The 7,958-nt window shown below is 40.3% G+C and overlaps 1 pseudogene; it reads right to left on the bottom strand.

Moving 5' to 3' along the window:
• Positions 1-2,452: 2,452 nt before the first annotated feature.
• Positions 2,453-3,769, bottom strand: LOC103194296 (annotated as a pseudogene).
• Positions 3,770-7,958: the final 4,189 nt, after the last annotated feature.

Below are 7,958 nucleotides of genomic sequence, written 5' to 3'. Positions count from 1 at the left end.
ATTCTCTGAACATTCCAATTATTTAACTGAATATTTAGCACTATATCAAAAATGGATTATATCCTGTTCATATGCTTTATATATATATATGTATATTTAGCATTTTGACTTTCATTTTCTATTCTGTGATATTTTCATCCCCAAATCCCAATTTCAACATCAACAGTTTCATTTTCTTTGAGTTAGGAGTTTAAAGTGAATCAGTTTCCAAAGTTTGGAAGAAATTAGGTCAGCTATTTAAAAAATCTGAGAATGTAGAAAAATGTTCTTATTTATATCTAGTTCAGACTTTTTCTGAGTTACTTGAAAAAATAAGTCCTTTAAAAACTTTTTTTTTTTTTTAATATAAAACTATCCAAAAGAACATGCATACATTTGCTTGGGAGAAATCCCTCCAGTCTGGGGAGAGATCACTCAAATTCAAACCATATGTGAATTGCAAAGTAGCATTCTGAATATTCATATGATGATATGAAAATCAGATCCCCAGATCGATAAGTCTTGTAGAATGAATTGCAATGAAGATGGCTGAATGAATTCCACTCCCCAAATGCACAATATTGCAGTTCTATTTGGTGCCTTGTTTCTCTGCATCAGATCACTAGAGAACAATCATGCTTGCATACATGGAAAACATGCCCTCATTCTAATTATAAAAGGTACTTTGGAAGGAAAACAAATTTTAGCTCGCTATCTTTCTGAATGAATTTTAATTTTGGTAATGCAGCACTATTATTCCTGTCCATTCTTTTTGCTTTATTTTTGCAACATCAGCATTTCACTTTGTTTCTGCTTATTCTTGAGTCCTGGTTGGATGTATTGGATGTTTGCTTGCAGCCTGCATATTCACGTATCTTTTTTTTTTTTTTTAAGCTTCTGTTTTTATGCCAGATACTTCTTTTTTCTACTTTCATTTATCTTGTTAGTATCCTTGTCAACAAATTTGCCTCAGAAAATCTAAGTTATTTTAAATTTCTTTTAGTGGAGGGTAGAAGCAAATTGGACAGTTTTATATGAAGTTTTTTACCTCATTTGAGAATGCATTTCACATTATTTTGGCACACCTGGTCAGACCGTTTAGCATTATTCATATCCATTTGTGCTGTTAATAGATTTCCAGTTGCAAATTATCTACAGAATATTACAATTTTTACATCTCTATGAATTGATTTATACACCCATGATAGTCAATTAGCTTTTTGGTTCACATCAACAAGCTGTCTAAAGTAAGGATTCTTTTCCTTTGGAAGCAGTTAGCTACTAGGGAATGAGCTTTGGTAATGTAGTGGGTAAGATGTTTGGCTGATAATCAGAAAGTTGAGGGTTCAAATCTACCAGCTGCTGTGCAGGAGGAAGATGAGGCAATCTATTTCCATAAAGATTTACAGTCTTGGAAACCCAATGGGCATCACTGTGAGTTGGAATTGACTTTATTACAGTGTGTTCTGTTTGGTTTGGTAGATAATAGGGAGGACAACAGACTGATAGCTTATCATAATTCCAAAATATTCTCTGTGTAGATAGAGCTGGAGGTCTCTTTTATCACCTTTAAGGATTATACTTATGTATGAGACCAAAGAAGAGTTGATGCTTTTGAGTTGTGGTTTTGGTGAAGAATACTGGAAGTACCATAGACTGCCAAAAGAACTAGCAAATCTGTCCTGGAAGACATGCAGCCAGAACGCTCCTTGGAAGCAAGAATGGCCAGATATCATCATAAACTACTTTGGTCATGCTGTCAGAAGGGATCATTCCCTGAATACGGATATCATGCTTGTTAAAGTGGAAGGTCAGTGAAAAAGGGGAAGACCCTCAATGAGATGGATTGACACAGTGGTTGCAACAGTGTGCTCAGGTATAGCAAGGATTGTGAGGGTGGTACATGAGTGGGCAGTGTTTTGTTCTGTTGCACATGGGGTTGCTATGAGTTGGAGATGACTCGATGGTATCTAACAACACCAACATGAGAATTTGAGGACTTTTGGTCGATGAAATCCTACATATATATTTTTGTGTTCAGAAATTAAAAGAATGGCTACAGCAGACCAAACAAAGAAAATGTCAAAGACCTTGTTAGTTTCTAGGTAAAGACTAAATGCCGGTTCCAAAGAGAAACTAAGAGCAGACTCTTTTCCTCTAAACTAGTGCTTTGTAAAGCGTTCCCATGGACCAGACTGGTGTGTGAACTTTTTGTTCACGTGACACAAGTACATAAACTAAAAGTAATTTTTTTTTTTTTCTTTTTCTCTGAAAGAATAGCTTTATTGGGAATGGGGCTTCACAGTGACTGACAGATGGATGTGCCCAGCGGGCTCCCACACCCACACGCACAAGATGTGCAGAGCGTTCCAATACAAAACCAACCAAAGTGTGGGCTCTCTGGGCAATGTCCCACCCATTCCTCTGGGGGGCTGCCAACTCCCAGCCACTGCCTGCAGGCTTTGTGGTCCACTCAGAGATAGAGGCCCTCAGGGGTAATTTCTTTTTTATAAAGAACATTTTCTTTCGATTTTTGAAGTCTTCATTTGTGACCTTCATTCTGCGTTCTCTCAGGGCCATGAGCCCAGCTTCTGTACAAATTGTCTTGATGTCGGCACCAGAGAGGTCGTCTTTAGCCATGATCAAGTCATCCAAGGTGACATCATCGGCCAATGTCATCCTGCTCCTGTGAATCTGAAAGGTGCGCTTCTTCGTCTTCTCATCGGGCAAGGGGAATTCGATCTTCCTGTCAATGCGGCCTGGTTTGATAAACGCTGGGTCTAAAGTTTCTATGCGGTTTGTGGCCATAACTTTCACATTTCCCCTTGAATCAAATCCATCCATCTGATTCAACAGCTCTAACATCGTTCACTGAATCTCCCTCTTGCCACCAGAATTTGAGTCATATCTTTTTTCCCTATGGTGTCGATCTCATCTATGAACACGGTGGATGGCACGTGCTCCTCAGCAATGCGGAAGAATTCCTGCAAGAACTTGGGCCCAGCTCCTAGATACTTCTGAATCAGCTCAGGGCCAACCACTCTCAAAGAAGTGGCTGAGGTTTGGTTGGCTACTGCTTCTGCTTTGGCTAATGATATTTTATCTGTGCCAGGTTGCCCATAGAGAATGACCCTTTTAGGGCCTTTATACCCATCTCTGCATAATATTCAAGATGCATGAGAGGAAGCTCCACGGATTCCTTAATGTCCTGAATCTGGTTGTCAAATACTCCCATGTCAGCCAAAGCCTCTTGGGGAGCCTTTTCCACCTTCATCACCATGACCAGAGGATTGGTGTCATCCATCAGCACCCCTATCACTGCATGCACCATGTGGTTAAGCAGCACAGTGCAGCCTGGCTCCAGGAGATCCTTGTCAACAAATGAAAGAATGCTGACAGTGTTCTGAGCTCACTGATGTAGATAGAGTGGCATGATTGTCATCAGTGATTCCTTTCAAAGTTCCTACCAACATCGGGGTCCCCCTCAGGTCATCCACCTTTGACCTCTCCTCCTCTTGCTTTTCTTCTAGAGGCTTCATTTGCTCCTGATTTCGAATGAATTCCTCCTCCCTGAGACGGTAGTCTTTAATTCTCTCCAGCTTAAATAGTTTTAAGCGGCACTGAGTGTGAGGCTTATCAGTGGCAGTTTGCTGGCAGAATCTGCTCCCTTTGTTTTCTTCTTCTTTTTCCCCACTTTAGTTGGTACAGGAGGTTCATATTTCTTTTTCTTGTCCTTGTCATCCTTCTTGCCACCTCCAGGACCGTGACCACCACTCTGACTTTGACCCATCTTGCCTTGGCTGCTGGAGCCACTGCTGCTGGAAGTCTACCCACCAGGAAGCCTGTCAGAGGTGGAAGTTGCCAAGGGATGTTATGGAAGCCTATAGGAACCAAATCTCATGTTGATGCTGTCAGTCCTCAGACTGGCATTATGAAGGAGCTCTTCGAAGAATGGTAGAAGAATATGAAACAAAACTCAAAATCACTTAAAAAAAAAAAAAGATAAAAATAAAAGGGACCAGCTCTGCTGGCCGGATAGGAGCCTGATGGAACCACCAAGACCATGGCCCCTAGCTTCCCCCCAAGTTTGGAATTGAACCCACTCCTGCAGTCTCCAGCCAAATGAAAGACAGGAATATGAGCTGAACACTTAGACTAGGTAGATACACTCCTTGGAGAGAACAACCATGGGAGAATAGAAGGCCAGTATATGCACAGGGAGACAGAACAGGTGGCAGGAGTACATGGGAGGGAAGGACCTAAAAGCAAGTATTTACAACTCTCATAGCCATCTGACTTTCCTATGACATCCAAGGGTGTGATAAGTAACTTGTCTTATTGAATAGAATGCATAACCAGTTTGAATGTGGCTGGATTCATGTGGAGTCATATGTGGTATAAGTTGTATACTAGTCATGTAGGACTAATGGGACTATGTATCAGTCCAAGATGGATTTGAAACAAAAAATTAGTTTCTATCAACAGAGAACATGAGAAACAATGCTCTAAAGAAGGAGGACACTAATAAGTAACCAAACAAAAGCCTTAGTGTTGACCTCCATCTTTCTATTCCTGTAGAGAGGAAAGAAAGGGAGGTCCTGGTCCAGGGAAGGACAAGGATGATCATTCTCACAAATCCAGTGTATAGACTATGCTGCTGGTGGAGGGAAATAGGTTGACCATCTGTGACACTCTGAGTTTCTATGTGTCTATCAGCCCCATTTAGTCAGAGAACAATGATTCTAGCTGTAGATTCTGGCAGTAGTGACCACAACTACATGAATCTGAACATGAATATTGTCATTTGAGGCTGTTTTGGTGCAAGCATCATGGGATATTCACTTTCATGGGCCTACTGGAGTGTCTCGATGGCTCTCACCAAGAGCAGCCAGGTTGTAGTGGTAGCCTAGACATGTGTGAACTCATCAGTCCTTCCAAAGTATATTGCTAAAAGCCTGTCATTCTTCTTACAATTCAAATACTGTATTTTCAGCTAAATGCAAACTACAGCACTATAATAGGTTTAGTTCATAACGCTTAAACTTATAGACTTCACCTGTGTTAGCATAGAGTCTAGGAACCAAAGAGCAAGTCTGCACAAAGTGACATTGCTTGATAATATACTGTTTATTTCATTTACTTTCTCTACAAATATTTTTAAGGCTTTCCTCTTTGGAAATTTCAGCATGAAGTCATTTAACTAACTTTTATTTTAGGAGATATGTATATAACCATAAAATTGATATTTTTTTCCTTATATATTGTCCTTCCTACAAATTTCCATACTCCAAGAACCCCTTGTGTTCTCAGAGATGTTCAGTAACATGAAAGCATGAGATATTAAGTATCTTATAAACTGTTTTTAAACACCTCAGCTGACCATAATTGTTGTTGTTGTTGTTGTTGTGTGCCGTTGAGTCGGACCTGACTTACAGCGACCCCTCCTTGGGTTTCCAAGGTAGCACTATGGAAGTAGATTGCCCAACCTTCCTTCCGAGGAGTGGCTGGTGGGTTTAAACTCCAGCCTTCTGGTTAGCAGTCAAGTGCTTTAGGCACCACGCTACCAGAGCTCCCAACCATAATTGAGAAGTCTTTTAAAAATTTTTACCCTAATGCTTTATGTTTTAACTCCATGCATGAAATCTGGCCAGTACTGTTAATTGACTCTTTCCAATCCATATCTATCCCATTCTCCCTTGGTACTTCTTAATGTAAAGGCTGGATACTCATTTTTTTTTTTTTTTTTTTTTACCTAGTTTCCTTTGCAGCTTGGGATGGCCATGGGTCTCAGTTCTGCAGTATTCTGCTAGGGGATATAGAAGAATCATTTGTCTTTCTTATTAATAATGGATGTGGCTCTTCTCTCTTCCCCTTTTGTTCTGAATAAGGATCTGATGGCAGGTGCTGCTGCAGCCATCTTACATTCATGTGCTAACAGAAAAATAAGCCCCTAATTGTTCAAATCATTACAGTCAATTTTCTATAACTTGTAGAAATTGACTTCTGATTGATTTCTCAACTGATTTGGAAATCTTATACTTTGAATAATATATATTTGCAAATCCCCAGAAAGCTTTTCTCAAGTTTTTTTTCAGAATGAATTAGAATATAGAAGAGCACTTGGATTTTTTTTAAGATACTAATATGTATTTTAATTTCAGCCAATCCAATCACTGTAGAACTGAAGCTTTATGGTTAAAGTTTAATATCTTCAGATTCCTTCAAGCCTAACATACAAAATTTCTACTCTTTTACTGCTATCAATTTTACCTTCCCTAATTTTCATTGCACAGTTCTAGGGTTTCTTTGTTTCTTTTTTCTCTTTCCAATTTCAGACATCTAAGATGTGAATTGGACTAAATCAAAATGATTGTCATTGTAGAAATATATGTAGAAGTAAGTCCATTGATGTTAGAATTTTGTATAGTGGCTATTCATATTTGTTAAGGATTATTACACTTCTAAGAAGTTTTTGTTCCTGTATTAGGAATAAAGATTCAGAGAAAAAATTTAAAGCAAAGCACAGCGCTGATTTTGAAGTGGCTGAAAGCAACAGAGTGGAAACTAAAACAGAGGGTGACAGAGGTATTCAGAGAACCGTGCATTTTTGTCAATGTTCAGGGTGGCTCAGGGCATCTCACTAAATCACCCTGTGCAGATGTTCAGCCTGTTCCTTCTCTCTGCTCCATGGGTCTCTGTGTGGTCACCCAGTATTGTGCTGATCATGTCATGTTGCAGTTTATTTGTGTACATGTAGTCTTTTCTACAAGGAGCCCTGGTGCCACAATAGTTAAGTACGGTTAAGTGCTTGGCTGCCAATGGAAAAGTTGACAGTTCAAATTCACCCAGAAGCTCTGTGGGAGAAAGCCCTGGTGATCTGCTTCCATGAAGATTATCACCTAGGAAACCCAATAGAGGAGTTCTACTCTGTCACATGGGGTTGTTATTAGTTGAAACTGACTTGACAGCACACGACAACAACAATAGTATGTCCTCCTAGGCTGAGAGACCCTTGAGAACAGCAATTGTGTTCTTGCATGCCCATTGCTAGATGTCTGTGCTTACTGGGATCTCAAAGAAGATTTACTGACAGATGGAAAGAATTAAGGAACCATGTAGATTGTGAGAAATAAAGATATGTTTTTCCAGAATCAAGTAAGAAATCAGAGAATATCTGGTTTAAGTAATTTTTCTTCAGGAAACATGTAGTTCCTTTTCTTTGACTCTCCTTGGGAAGATGACTGAGTTCATAAGTATTCATTCCATTTTTCTCTCTCCCTCTGTCTTTTTTTTTTTTTTTTTTCCACAAATGAAAGGATATGCCATATGTGATTGCAAAAAGGACAAGGAGGCCACATGTTCCGACCTCCTCTAACCCCACAAAAGGAAGACAGAGTCACCATCAATAACACAAGGCCTATTCCTATAAGGCCAGAAATGCTGCCTCCCTCCAGCCCTTTCACCAATCGTTCCTCACAAAGCACCCACCATCTCTCTCCTGGGTTCGATAATTCACTGCAGTGGCCACACAGAACTCACAGATTACAGGGTTTATTAGGGAAGCACCAGGCTACAATTCAAGTTCAGAAAGAACGCTCAGTCTCTCTCCCAGCCCACCATCCCTCAGCCAACAGTCTCTCACAGTCTCTCTCCCAGCAGTGCGTGCCCCTTGATGTCTCACTCAGCAGTGAGTGTCTCTTGCATCTCTTTCCTAGCAGCGTGTGTCTCAGGAGTGTGTGTTTCTTTCAGCAACACATCTTCCTCAGCCAGCAATCAGAGAGAGAGTTCTGCCTCTAGGAGGTCTCTTTTTGAGCCTGGCAGAGTGGCCAAGCCAACCAATCATAACATTAGAGTCCTAAACACCTAAGAGAGAGTGGGAACCCCCCAGAACATTGTTTAGTGCCACTCCCAACAAAAATACCCAAGATGGACGACTTTAGCAATCAGGAGCTCCTCAGTTGCTCATGGCAAACTCCACC

Source organism: Orycteropus afer, unplaced genomic scaffold, assembly GCF_000298275.1.
Source record: "Orycteropus afer afer isolate SDZICR_OR568_19922 unplaced genomic scaffold, OryAfe1.0 scaffold00004, whole genome shotgun sequence".
NCBI classification, from domain to species: Eukaryota; Metazoa; Chordata; class Mammalia; order Tubulidentata; family Orycteropodidae; genus Orycteropus; species Orycteropus afer.
The sequence above is the reverse complement of the archived record's forward strand: the minus strand, read 5'-3'. Positions and strand labels throughout refer to the sequence as shown.